Source organism: Oncorhynchus gorbuscha, linkage group LG19 (assembly GCF_021184085.1).
Source record: "Oncorhynchus gorbuscha isolate QuinsamMale2020 ecotype Even-year linkage group LG19, OgorEven_v1.0, whole genome shotgun sequence".
In the NCBI taxonomy this organism is placed as follows: Eukaryota; Metazoa; Chordata; class Actinopteri; order Salmoniformes; family Salmonidae; genus Oncorhynchus; species Oncorhynchus gorbuscha.
In genome coordinates, this window is record NC_060191.1 from 63,418,223 (window position 1) to 63,433,484 (window position 15,262).

The 15,262-nt window shown below is 43.3% G+C and overlaps 1 long non-coding RNA gene across 1 annotated transcript; it reads right to left on the minus strand.

Moving 5' to 3' along the window:
* Positions 1–5,898: 5,898 nt before the first annotated feature.
* On the minus strand, positions 5,899–10,541 carry LOC124006104. Its single transcript, XR_006833734.1, has 2 exons — positions 10,182–10,541; positions 5,899–7,690 (listed from the first exon to the last, which is right to left on the minus strand). It is a non-coding gene; the product is annotated as an uncharacterized LOC124006104 (long non-coding RNA).
* Positions 10,542–15,262: the final 4,721 nt, after the last annotated feature.

Here is a 15,262-nt window from a genome sequence, read left to right on the forward strand (position 1 = left end):
CTGGCCAAGATAAAGCAAAGCAGTGCGACAAAACAACAGAGTTACACATAAACAAACGTACAGTCAATAACACAAGAGAAAAGAAAAATAGAAAAATCTATGTACACTGTGTGCACATGTAGAAGAGTAGGGAGGTAGGCAAGAAATAGGCCATAGAGGCGAAATAATCCAAATTTAGCATTAATACTGGAGTGATAGATGTGCAGATGATGATGTGCAAGTAGAGATACTGGGGTGCAAAAGAGCAAGAGGGTAAGTAATAATATGGGGATGAGGTAGTCGGGTGTGCTATTTACAGATTGGCTGTGTACAGGTCCAATGATCGGTAAGCTGCTCTGACAGCTGATGCTTAAAGTTAGAGAGGGAGATATAAGACTCGAGCTTCAGTGATTTTTGCAATTCGTTCCCATCATCGGCAGCAGAGAATTGGAAGGAAAGGTGGCCAAAGTAAGTGTTGGCTTTGGGGATGACCAATGAAATATACCTGCTGGAGCGCATGCGGCTGTGGAGTGTTGCTATGGTGACCAGTGAGCTGAGATAAGGCGGGGCTTTACCTAGCAAAGACTTCGAGATGACCTGGAGCCAGTTGGTTTTTATTTTAATTTAATTTTACCTTTATTTAACTAGGCAAGTCAGTTAAGAACAAATTCTTATTTTCAATGACGACCTAGAAACATTGGGTTAACTGCCTTGTTCAGGGGTAGAACGACAGATTTTTACCTTGTCAGCTCGGGATTCGATCTTGCAACCTTTCAGTTACAAGTCCAACGCTCTAACCACTAGGCTACCTGCCATCCGTTTGGCAACAGATATGTAGTGAGGGCCAGCCAACGAGAGCATACAGGTCGCAGTGGTGGGTAGTATATGGGGCTTTGGTGACAAAACAGGTGGCACTGTGATAGTCAGTTTTACGAGTGTATGTTTGGCAGCATGAGTGAAGGAGGCTTTGTTGCGAAATAGGAAGCAGATTCTAGATTTAATTTTGGATTGGAGATGCTTAATGTGAGTCTGGAAGGAGAGTTTACAGGCTAACCAGACACCTAGGTATTTGTAGTTGTCCACATATTCTAGGTCAGAACCGTCCAGAGTAGTGATGCTAGTCGTGCGGGAGGGTACGGGCAGCAATCGGTTGAAGAGCATGCACTTAGTTTAACTAGCATTTAAAAGCAGTTAGAGGCCACGGAAGGAGTGTTGTATGGAATTGAAGCTCGTTTAGCACAGTGTCCAAAGAAGGGCCAGATGTATACAGAATAGTGTCATCTGCGTAGAGGTGGATCAGGGAATCACCAGCAGCAAGAGCGACATCATTGATATTTACAGAGAAAAGAGTCGGCCCTCCAATCTGACACACTGAACTCTATCTGAGAAATAGTTGGTGAACCAGGCAAGGCAGTCATTTGAGAAGCCAAGGCTATTGAGTCTGCCGATAAGAATTGACAGAGTCGAATGCCTTGGCTAGGTCGTTGAAGACGGCTGCACAGTACTGTCTTTTATCGATGGCGGCTTCTTACCGCCATTTCCGACTCCTCGGCTTGAGCAGTCACCTTGTCCATTAAAGACTCTAATGTTCTAAAGACATTTTTCAGAAACTGGATGTGACGACCCACAAAATACTTATTCTTGTGTGATTTTTAATTTGATTTATTTTCCCCCTAATTTTGTGATATCCAATTGGTAGTTGCAGTCTTGTCCCATCACTGCAACTCCAGTACGGACTCTGGAGTGGCAAAGGTCGAGAGCCATGTGTCCGCCGAAACACGACCCTGCCAAGCCGCACTGCTTCTTAACACACTGCTCGCTTAACCCGGGAGTCAGCCGCACCAATGTGTCGGAAGATGTGCCTGGCCTGCCACATGAGTCACTACAACGCTGGGCACCGCCTCATGGGTCTCCTGGTTGCGGCCGGCTGCGACACAGCCCAAGATCGATCCCGGATCTGTAGCAACACCTCTAACACAACTCTGACCCTTGTCACGTCGACCTGCCTCCCTCACACCGGACAACTCCGATTCCCAGCAACATGGGCACCCCTACAGTTGACACACACAACTTGTTCCACCAAAACGACACATTCCTCTGTCCCATGCCGTCCTGCACACTTCTCACATCTTGGAATCTCCCTCCTACACACTGCTGCAACATGATCATAAATGTTCCACCTGAAACACAGCAGTGGGTTCAGCACAAAAACTCTTAACAGGATAACTGATACTGTATATCCTAACATGACTTTGTCAGGTAAAGACTGATTACAAACTCAAAAGGACAGACAGTATCTCCTTTGTTTCACCCACTCGCCACCGGGTCTGCGTCGCAACAAACGACGGGCGTCAAACACTGGGAATCTTGAACTTCAACTGATCCACACTTAACACTCCCTGAGAAACCACTCATTTCAATGGTGCCCTGGTCCTAAGAGCAATGCAAGAAACAGATATTGACCTGAGTTGTGTGGCATGGAGCACCAGCTCCCTCTTGGCAGAAGAAATAAATAAAAAAACATCACAAGTCTACTTTGGGTTACCGATTTAACAGTACCCAACTTCTTTCCCACCCAACGTGATACCACATATGAATCAGCCAAAAGGCAAGGATGCACTTTCTCCAAGAATCTTACTCCCACTGGGCCAAAATAATCTTTATCATAACCATCGGGACAAGACTCTGGGATTTTCAGCACACTTGCCACTTCGGTAATTCCCCCTCACTCTCATCGCCCTCACCATCTGCACAATAGGACCATGCCTTATTTAGTGCTTTTTTTTACACTTTGCGGTCGCCATCTTCTTCCGTGTGTCGACCATACTCATAATGCTGTCCTCATGGACAATGCCCATAGCCTCGGCTCCGACCTCAGTCAAAGAATGCACCTAGCTCACGAAAATACGTTTTTGTATGGAGATCAATGAGAATCATTGTTTTCTTCTGTATAATAGCAGATTGCAAACAAGCATTAGAGGTGCATGCCGCCACTGCTGCACAGTGGTAAACTATAGAAAAAAATAACCATTCTAGGAAAGAGGGAAAAACATCATACAAATTCTGAAATAGACACACAAAAAAGCACCCCACTCCAGTCATATTCCAAAACAGGTAAATCATCTGCATCCATCATTCCTCAGGTAAATCATCTGCATCCATTTCATATGAAACCCCATAGATAAGCCCCCTTGATAGGCGCCATGCCTCAAGAAATCTGTGCACAAATCATTCCATTCAAAAATATTTTTGGAGGTATAATGCACACTTCTTCTGTTCCGCGGACACAAAAAATCTGAATAAGACCAGCTTGTGACTCTCACCGACCCCCTCACCCAACGCATCTATGACACTCCTCGTGACTTCCTCAAAACCCTCACTCCGACTAAACAAATCTAGGGATTTCTTAGTTTCCATCACAACTTTACTTATTTGGTTTCCTTTCTGTTTTTCACAACTGTAGGCCCCTCGTTCTCACTGTCTGGTGTCTATTTGCAACGTGAGACATATTTGATAGAATTAAGCAACGCGCGTTTAAGACCACATTTACCCTTTGTTCTCCCTTTTTACATCTGGTCTTAACAAGAGATGGATCACCGTTGTTTGATACTGTTTTCCTTGGTTTATTTGGCGTGGGTTACGGCCAAACAGTAGCCTGTGTTGAGTTTGGTTAATAAACCGGGAATTCATATACACAATCCTGTCTGGACATTTGATCATTTATGCTCTAGCCAGGTCATTACAGTATGTTTAGGTAGCCACATAATACCATAGAAGTAGAAGAATGCCACCCCCCCCCCCACACCTATTCGGTCATGGCTAAAGGGTATACAGCCTTTGTTGTTGCATTTCAGCTAACCCTTTTCCTAAATGTATCTACTTCTCCTAACCTGCTATGTTAGTTCTCCTAACCTGCTCCAAAATTCAAATCTGACAAAAGATGTAGCCCATCTAGTCAAAAGCCACATGATTTCACATCCTCCAGCCTGCCTTCCATCTTTGAAGATATAAATTCTGTGCTAATCAGAATCTATATCACAAAGAGATTTGATGAGTGTCCACAGGTGCTGCGTAGAGATGGTCTGACTGGGCGCTGTTCCTGGGAAGCTGAGCGTAGTGGGAAAGAGTTTCATGTAAGTGTGGCATATAAAAACACGAGCAGGGTTGGTAAAGCCCGTAACTGTTTGCTTACTTACAATAACTAATTCTGGCGCCTGAGACTCATCACTGGCACAATAATGAGAGCATGGTCATACCTGTTCCCTCTTCCTGCGCTGACAGAGTTGGGGTGTATCTGAACAACTTTCTAGTCTCCTCTGACAATGACCCACATTTCACTCCACCTCCACTGAACCCCTCTACCCAGCATTTTCAGTCAATCACTACATCAGTGTCCATGTGCTAGGTCTAGAATTGCCCTAGAGATGGGGAGAAAGGAGGGTGATTATGAATGTTTACTAATAAACTGCTGTTCTTGAGTCCTTGACAGAGATGGTGTTTAGACCATATCCTGTTCAAGGGGATCAGTTGACCTAGAAGATAAGGAAAATGTGCATTTCCATGTAATGGTTTGAACATTTCAGTGTTCTGAATGACCTCCATTCTCAATGTTTGTGTCTCTGAGATCCAAGTTTTTAATCCCAAACCACTACACTTCCAACCCCAGCAGGTATTGGGATAGAGACCTAGGGCACACAGAGACATAAGTCGATATATGAAGTCAGCCATGCTTGACTTGCATGCACCATCTGTCTCCAACTTTTAATCAGACACCAGGAAGAGAAACGAGACTTCAGCATAGGGAAGAGGCTGGATTAATTCAAACAGACATCTTGTTAGACTACAGCTCTTCTCCAAGGTAATGGTCTGCTGTGTATTTTTGCCGCATCGTGGATAGATAAAAGGAAGAGGGGGTATGGTGCGAGGTGCTGGATTGTCTCGGCTTAACCTTCTAGATTTCCCACTGCAACGCCGGCGTGATTCGTACTTCTAACCCCTTTTAAACATTGTGTGTTTGAGCTACATCCTTCTGGGTTGTGCCATTGGATTCATCCATTTCTTATGCACCGGCTTTGTCAGTGTGATTAACCAGTGTCTCAGGTTTAACCTTCTCGATGCTCTTACAATTATGGAGATAGCTGCTCATTAAAAAAATCACCAATCTACACAGAGGATTCACCAGTCTCAGCTTTAATGTGCTGTCTTATGCAGCTTCTAAGCTTTTTAAGGAGCACATTCTTAGATCATGTTCTTTCCCTTATCATCCTTGCCTACCCTCAGATTACAGGGCAGAGTCAAATCCAATTGATAGATTGTGACAGAAGGCCAATTTAGCATGTCTAATGATACGGAATGGGTCGTATTTTCAAAGGATTTTCCTGAGGCTGTTTTACATGAGCCCTATGCAGTCAATTACTGCTGGATAACAAACTCAGATATAACTCCTCTGTCATGTATGAAATAGGCTAGGTCTATTCCATGTTAAATCACAGATACTATCAAGTTCAATCCCAACATATTAAGGATAGCTTCAGACTTGTCTTTCAGACTCAAATGTACAATCTCTTGTACCTCACTGAAGGACACATCCATAGCACCAGTCTCTCAATGTAAAGACCTTGGGCAACAGGGACATACAGTACACTTAGGGGACAGTAGGGACTATGTGCTCTTCAGTGTTCCTAGAGGATGCCAGGTGACTACTGCGCTAGGTACACAATCCCAGCAAATAGAGCAAGGGTATTCAACTCTTACCCTACAAGGTCCAGAGACAGCTGTTTTTCTGTTTTACCCAAATGAGTTGCACCCACCTGGTGTCTCAGGCCTAAAGCAGTCCCAAAGTAGAGGGGAACAGTGGGGGGGGGGGAAGCAGTGGAACTGGCATCGAGGTCTAGAATAGAGTTTGAGGGGACTAGAACAACAAGTCTTTCAGTTCTTTATTAACTGAAAAGGCTCATTGTCAAACATAAGGCACATATTTTCCTCATCTGCACAGATGTCATACTGAGCAACTCAAAAGTCAAAGTTGTCAGTAGCTTAAAAAAAGTACAAAGTGTGTAGCGCTGGGATTGTAATGGAATACAGTGTCATGTTCTCCTGTGACATATTCACAATCTGTCCAGTACAAACACCACATTCAATCAGGACAAAATCCTGAGTTGCATTCAACTATTCCAACAGACAGGACCAATTGCTGGCATGTTAAAATACGTTTCTTTTTCTTCAAAAAAAAATACAAATAAAATCACACATTTGTGGATGTATACATTCTACAGACATAGCTTGGACTGCTGGCCTTTGTCATGTGACTTTAATCTTAAAACACATTGCTCAACAATGCCAGTGGATTAATTAAGTCACACTTCCTCAACCGGTTACCTGATTAAAACATCCCCAGGTCAAACTCGGCAAGCTATGCCCTAACAGTCCTTTTGTAAACAGGACATTTAAACTAAGACAGCACCAGAACAAAAATAAATCCTACCGTTGTTACAGAGCAATTGATAGACATGTAATTCAGTGTTTCCCAAACCTGGTCCTCCAGTACCCCCAACAGCAACCCACCTCATTCAGCTGATTGAGGCTTGATGATCAGTTGAGTCAGGTGTGTTTGTCCAGGGTTTCAATAAAAAGGTGTACTGTTGGAGGTACTCGAGGACCAGGGTTGGCAAACACTGATGTAATGGACATACGTTCCGCCCTTTAACCAACATGGCTGCCTTAGTTGCCACACATCTTCAGCCATCAAAAGGCAACTATGAATCCACTACCATAATACCTCATTAAATCTGATTGTTTTGCAGCTCAATTCTCTCGAGGCAAAACTGCACTTGGGAGGACGCATCAATTAAGACAAATGGCAGGTCCCTGAGGACCACACAGACAGATCGATATGAGAGAAAGAGGGATGAGAGCAAAAAGGTGGAATGGGGTGAGGATGGAATGAGTGACCAGAAAATGTCTATATGCATGTTAAGCTGGCAGTCAGGGGGAGGGGTGGTTTGAGGTCATCCTTTGGGTGCAGCAAGTCTCTGGGTAAATTGGGACCCAGTCCATGGTGGCAGAGCAGGGGCATGCATCCCCATTGGGGCCCAGTCATATTAGAGCCGGTCCCTACCCTTCCCCTTGGCCCAGAACTATTAGATATTGCTCCTATGGTGGAATTACAACTACACAGCTCAGGGCTCTTCAACGCTGTTCCTGGAGAGCTTACCATCCTGTAGGTTTAGGTTCTCCAGGAACAGGGTCGGAGTGAAGACCTACAGGACGGTAGCTCTCCAGGAACAGCGTTGGAGAACCCTGACACTGCTTATACCTATTAAAAGCCTACAGACACACTAAAATTGAGGGGGTAGGGCCAAGGTGAGGGGTGTGGAACTGGTCACTATTCTATGGCTCTGGGCATGGAGGCCACGTAGACAAAGACTACGATGAGCAGCACCACCACAGCCAACGTGGGTAGAACCACTGTGGCCACCTGCGACCGGGCCTCCTGCATGGCCGCCTTACGTTCCTTCTTGTCCCTGGACGTCTCCTTCTTGGGCTTCCCCTTCAGCTGCCTCATGGTGGTTCCCTCCCTGGGTGGACACACTGCAGGACTCAGCTAGGCTCAGCCAAATCTATCAGACAAATCCTGCAGGTGCAGTGACTGCCTCTACAGATCTGGAGGTGCAGTCGGGTGGAGGTCCACTTGCTTGCCAACACCACGCCCCTATGAGTAGGAGGAGAACATGCATTAATGAACATGGTGTTTTCTATCAGACAGTGTCAATCACACTATGAACTAAGAATAGTGGGGTGGTTACTATACTTAACTAATCAGGCTACGTCTATGTATTTTGATTAATGTATTGCCATCTTGGGTGAAGTCTGACTGACTTAAGTGAGACAAGAGAACTACATACCTATATTATACTTTTAGCCAAATCCACAAAAGTGGTAAAAAATAAAATGACCCCTCCTAAAAATGCTACTAATTGACCGTTATTCAGTTCATCCTCCTGTGGCCCGCACGTCTAACTTTGTTCACGCTGACAGAGTCATTGCACAAAATAGTACGCAGCATCAATCTGGATGCGTGTACGCAGCATCATCTGGATGCGTGTACGCAGCATCATCTGGATGCGTGTACGCAGCATCATCTGGATGCGTGTACGCAGCATCATCTGGATGCGTACGCAGCATCATCTGGATGCGTGTACGCAGCATCATCTGGATGTGTGCAACAAAAAGGTCAACATTTACCTTCTGCTACGATTTCTGTCAACTCATCTAAGCATAGAGTTTGATGCATTCATTTGATAAATCCAACACGTGCCAAACCGAAGGCACTGCAACTGCCGGGGCAATGCAATGCTGCAAGGCAAACGCAGCATTTCATTGGAAATTTATGTAATTCTGGTGTACCAAAATGCAATAATGTGATCGAGGTGTAATGGCAACGCTTTCACCGCAAGATTTCAGAAGAGAAATGACACCTGTCGCTATGGCAACCCGACACAGGGCAGCAGAAATGCTGCACCTTGTTGTTACTTAACGTACAAAAAAAGAAAATGGTCACTTCAGACATCTCTTCGATGCTACATTCCCAGCTTCATAAAGTGATGCAGTGTAAATTCCCTCATTGTATATGCAAGGCACACATGTCATGTTCTCCTTTAGATAATATACTGTGGATTCTGGGAGACTGGTGAAGGCCAAGGCCCATTCTCAATATTCAGCAGTGTCATAGTGCTTGAAACATTCTTGGAGGCTGCTGCAGACGGGGAGAGTCTGGACCAGTCAGCAGTAGTGCCACACATTCAAATGTACAGTAGTGGACTGCTGCTTTCAGATTGACTACAGTAGGAGAGCCTCTCCACACAGTCCTTCACATCACAGCAGTGACTTAACCTAGGTCATGTTCAGAAAGAAAACATTTTCAAAGTGAATACAACAGTGGTAGGCTAACTAAATAATGAAACAGGGAGGTTTGTTGGACAAAAATAACCTTCATTTTCAGTGTGCCCCTATTGAACAAAACCATGGTATTTTCTGATATATTTTTCAAATACTGTAACTATTTGGTCTAAGTTATCTTGAAGACAATATTTGCTTCGAGTCTAGCGTTCCAGTCGCAAGGCATAGTAAAAAAATAAACCAAGCAAAGTATCAAACAGTTCTTTGCCCTAAATGCCCTTGGGTTACGACAGCTCCTTCCACACGTGCATGCTGAGTTCGGACAAACTTTGTTAGGCCTACAGAAACACCTATAAAAATGTAACCAACTGATAGAATAAACAAGCTTCATTCCTTGCCAAATGACAACAGTTTTATCACAAATTCAAAAATGGACCGATTGACTGAAGTGGCAAAATGTGTTTGAACCAAGCCTTTTCCTGTTTCAGCATGTCAATGCCCAAGTGTTAAAAGCGAAGTACACACAGAAATGGTTTGTCGAGATCTGTGTGGAAGAACTTGACTGGCATGCAGAGCCCTGGCCTCAACTCCATTGAACACCTTTGGGATGAATTGGAACGCAGTGCTGGACCTCACTAATGCTCTTGTGGCTGAATGGAAGCAAGTCACCGGAGCAATGTCCCAACATCTAGTGAAATGTATTTCCCTGAAGAGAGGAGGCTGTTAAAGTAGCAAGAGGGGGAAACTCCATATGAATGCCCATGATTCTGGAGTGCGATGTTCGACGAGCAGTATGTATGCGTGTCCACATACATTACATGACCAATGTGTAACACTACATGTGTAACAGGTAAGATACCAAGATATAAAGCAAGATATAAAGCTTCATTTACAGCGGTTGTCCACACGGTAGATATGTGCACAGCATGTTGCTAATATGAAGCCACTTAGTTACCACTTATGTTCATGTAGACCGAAAGTATTTAGCTAGTTCGCCTAGTCTTTGGTTCTCGACGAGAAAGATCCACAAGTAGTCGACAGGAATTACACCATTTTATGTATTATCAACGTATATTTCACAAATCATTAGCCTGATATAGCAAATAACTACGTTAAGAACTTCAATGCAGAAAACATGGTTTCGAGTAGCCTAACGGTGGCTCATTCCCTAATGTTAGCTAGCTGGAACCCTGTAGTCAGCCATAACGTTATTGACGTTGGTTCATACTTGCGCCACCTCTCCCAGTCGAAAATATAACGAGGTTGCTAGCCAAGTAGCGTTACTTCAAGTTACTTTTACTTACCTACTTCAATTAACAATATCCACGTTTCAATGTTTTGTTTTCACAAAAGAAAGGAAAATAACATCCACCTCGAATTTGTAACGTTATGCGCTTCTGTTTTGCCCGTGTAACCACGTCCAGTTTCACCAGGCTTCTGTTGCTCTGCTACTCACTCCGCAGACTGCCCCTTGTACCTATGTCTATTGCCGCGTTCACTTACTAGTCGGGACTAGGAAAGTCGGACATTTCCGACTGGCTATAAGTGCTGAAACGCGACACGTGTATACAGCAACTACAACCAGTTAGCAAGTCTGAAGTTTCCTAGTTCTGACTAGCAAGTGAACGCGGCATGTGGTCTGAACTCGGGAGATTACGTGGCAAACTGCAATAGAGCTCAGACAGAGAATGAGGCCAAATAGACTCACCAGTGCGCCCTATAGGGCGGGAGCGACATAGAAACTGTAGTACATATATGTTTTCTTGTCTTGCACCCGCTAGATGGGGTTAAATGTCCAATGTTACTAAGCAAAAGTTAGATTTATAAAATTGTTACCCCACTAAATCTTAAATCATATTACATACAGCCGGGAAGAACTATTGGATATAAGAGCAACGTCAATTTACCAACATTGCGACCAGGAATACGACTTTCCCCAAGCAGATCCTCTCTTCGGACCACCACCCAGGACAATGGATTTAATCCCAGCAGCTGACCGAAAACAACATTGATGCAGAAGGGGCAGATGGAGCGGTCTTCTGGTCAGGCTTCGAAAACGGGCACATCGCTCTACACTCCCAAGTATACGACTCGCCAAGTCCAGTCTCTTGTCAACAAGGTAGACGAAATTCGAGCGAGGGTTGCCTTCCAGAGAGACATCTGGGTTTAATAAAAATTAGGCAAAGACTCTTCCCGAGGTTTGTAAGACTCTGGGTTTAATAAAAATTAGGCAAAGACTCAGCTGATGCAAAAGGTCAACACCATTATCATCAACACCATTATCCCAGAAACCCGAGATCCACTCCAATTTGCATACTGCTCAAACAGATCCACAGATAATGCAATCTCTATTGCACTCCACACTGCCCTTTCCCACTGTCATGGGAATTTAATAATTCCTACCTGTTGTGGACAGGTGTCTTTTATACTGATAACAAGTTCAAACAGGTGCCATTAATACCGGTAATGAGTGGAGGACAGAGGAGCCTCTTAAAGAAAAAGTTACAGGTCTGTGAGAGCCAGAAATCTTGCTTGTTTGTAGATGACCAAATACTTATTTTCCACCATAATTTGCAAATAAATTCATGAAAATTACAGGCCTCTCATCTTTTTAAGTGGGAGAACTTGCACAATTGGTGGCTGACTAAATACTTTTTTGCCCCACTGTACATAGTCACTTTAACTATACATTCATGTACACCATGCTTCTACACCTGCATTGCTTGCTGTTTGGAGTTTTAGGCTGGGTTTCTGTACAGCACTTTGAGATATCAGCTGATGTACGAAGGGCTATATAAATAAATTTGATTTGATTTGAGCACGGTAAATACTGACCAGCATCAACCAAAGTTAGCAACAGTCTGATGGAGGCGCAGCATGCAACGTGGGTTTTGTTTTGTGTGAAAACATGGCAGGAGGCAGTGACAGAGCTCAGGAATTTTTCAGCCTTCTAAGAGGACCAAATCTGAAGTGTGGTCATATTTGGGGTTTTATAAGAGTGCTGTGGGAAACATAATCGAAGATGGTCACCTTGTCTGCAGAACATGCAACAACAACAAAAATCGCAGCAAAAGGGGACAACACCTCAAATCTCTTGAGTCATCGTCGTGACCACCACCCACTACTTTATAGTGAATACAAGGTAAGTTAACTTTTAGCTCAATGCATGATGTGGGGACTTCGGAATGGGGGAAAATGTCATGGTTTGTCTGTCTAACTTGCTAATAGCTTGTCAATAATGTAAACTGAAGCGTTCAGTGTTACCTACTGTTGTAAAAACACAACGCATTGTTCTGCTGCTTGAAATATTACCTAAATTGTCCCGACCAACCAGTGCTCCCGCACATTGGCTATCTGCACTGTGTCCCACCACCCGCCAACCCCTCTTTTTACTCTTCTGCTACTCTCTGTTCATCATATATGCATAGTCACTTTAACGATACCTACATGTACATACTACCTCAATAAGCCTGACTAACAGGTGTCTGTATAAAGCCTTGCAACTCTTTTTTCAAATGTCTTTTTACTGTTGTTTTATTTCTTTACTTACCTACACGCACACACACACCTTTTTTTCACACCATTGGTTAGAGCCTGTAAAGTAAGCATTTCACTGTAAGGTTGTATTCGGCGCATGTGACAAGTAAACTTTGATTTGATTTGAGGTCCGTACAGTTTATTCAGAGATCGTTCTGAAGTCCATAATACAAAGACATCCATTTTATAACTTGCTCCCTGCCTACGCACATACCTCCACACAAACAGTAGATATCCTACGCACATACATACCCACGAACAGTAGGTGAGTTGTATCCTTCCCCAGAGTTCTCACCACTGTTTATCACTACCCAGCGCTGTCAGTTCCATTCCCCCGAGATTAGAGGAACCTTGAAAAGGACTCCCTATCCTATTATAAGTTTCACAGAGTTCTAGCCAAGTCGGGTCAACCACAGTTTAGTTGTTCCCGGTATTTTCTTATACACACACACACACACACACACACACACACACACACACACACACACACACACACACACACACACACACACACACACACACACACACACACACACACACACACACACACACACACACACACACACACACACACAGTTTACTGGATTTCAGTGCATGAACTGTTACTAGGAAAACTCAAATGTTATTGTTTTAAGGATGCAGCTCTATCCTGGATGGAAAGCTATCGATCCAGGAGAAGGCAAAAAGTGTTCTTTAATGGTAGCTTTTCAAATAGTTAAGATATACATTGTGGTGTTCCTCAAGGAAGCTGCACAGGCCCACTGCTATACTCTATCTTTACTAATGATTTATCTTCAGTAATGAACAAAGCAAGAGTGGTCATGTATGCTGATGACTCTACAATATATAGTGCAGCATCAGAATGTAATGAGCTAACAGATGTACTGAGCAGTGAACTAAGAATGTTGTCTGAGTGGGTTGATATGAACAAATAGGTGTTGAACATTCTAAAACTAAATGTATTGTATTTGGTTCAAGATATACTGTATGCTTGCTGATGATCCCCAATTGAATTTGTCGATGAATAGAATACATGTAGAGCAAGTGAAAAAAAACTACTAGGTGTCATGTTGGACCAGCTTTATCATGGTCAGAACACATAGATAATATTGTTTTTAAGATGGGTAATGGAATTGCTGTTACAAGAAAATGTTCAGAGTATGTAACATCTAGCACTCTGAATCAGGTGATTCAATCACTGGTCCTATCACACTTAAGAGTGCTGTCCAGTTATATGGTCAATCCCTGGTCCTATCACACTTAGAGTACTGTCTGGTTATATGGTCAATCCCTGGTCCTATCACACTTAGAGTACTGTCTGGTTATATGGTCAATCCCTGGTCCTATCACACTTAGAGTAATGCCCAGTTATATGGTCAATCCCTGGTCCTATCACACTGAGAGTAATGCCCAGTTATATGGTCAATTCCTGGTCCTATCACACTTAGAGTACTGCCCAGTTATATGGTCAATCCCTGGTCCTATCACACTTAGAGTACTGCCCAGTTATATGGTCAATCCCTGGTTCTATCACACTTAGAGTACTGCCCAGTTATATGGTCAATCCCTGGTCCTATCACACTGAGAGTAATGCCCAGTTATATGGTCAATCCCTGGTCCTATCACACTTAGAGTACTGCCCAGTTATATGGTCAATCCCTGGTCCTATCACACTTAGAGTACTGCCCAGTTATATGGTCAATCCCTGGTTCTATCACACTTAGAGTACTGCCCAGTTATATGGTCAATCCCTGGTTCTATCACACTTAGAGTACTGCCCAGTTATATGGTCAATCCCTGGTCCTATCACACTTAGAGTAATGCCCAGTTATATGGTCAATCCCTGGTCCTATCACACTTAGAGTAATGCCCAGTTATATGGTCAATCCCTGGTCCTATCACACTTAGAGTAATGCCCAGTTATATGGTCAATCCCTGGTCCTATCACACTTAGAGTAATGCCCAGTTATATGGTCAATCCCTGGTCCTATCACACTTAGAGTAATGCCCAGTTATATGGTCAATCCCTGGTCCTATCACACTTAGAGTAATGCCCAGTTATATGGTCAATCCCTGGTCCTATCACACTTAGAGTACTGCCCAGTTATATGGTCAATCCCTGGTCCTATCACACTTAGAGTACTGCCCAGTTATATGGTCAATCCCTGGTTCTATCACACTTAGAGTACTGCCCAGTTATATGGTCAATCCCTGGTCCTATCACACTTAGAGTACTGCCCAGTTATATGGTCAATCCCTGGTTCTATCACACTTAGAGTACTGCCCAGTTATATGGTCATCTGCAGCAAAGAAAGATCTAAAAAAGCTCCAAATGACTCAAAACAGGGCTGGTAGATTAGCTTTTTGTTGCTCTAAACAGGGCTGGTAGATTAGCTCTTCATTGCTCAAACCAGATGAATATTATCCAAATGCATCAGAATCTCTCATGGCTTCATGTTAAAAACAAATTACTTTCTAGTCTTCTGATTTTCTTTAGGAATGTTATATTTTCTAAAACCCACAGTATTTTTCAGTCCAATTAGTACATACGAGCAACACGCATAACCACCAAACCAGACAGGCAAATTCAGTGCAGCTAAAACAACTCAAGCCAAGGACAAATCACCTTAAATCTACAGTTTTATATAGAGCTATAGCTGAATGCAACTTTTTACCAATCCAAATTTCTCAAGCTAAAAGTAAACCACCTTCAAGAAAAAAAGTAAATGAACATCTAATATGATAGACCATATGACTGGACAGCAAATAGAAAGCATCAACTGAATGTTAAATGTGTTTCCTGTCAGATATTTCAATTATCTGTATTGTCTACTTGTTGAATGTTTGT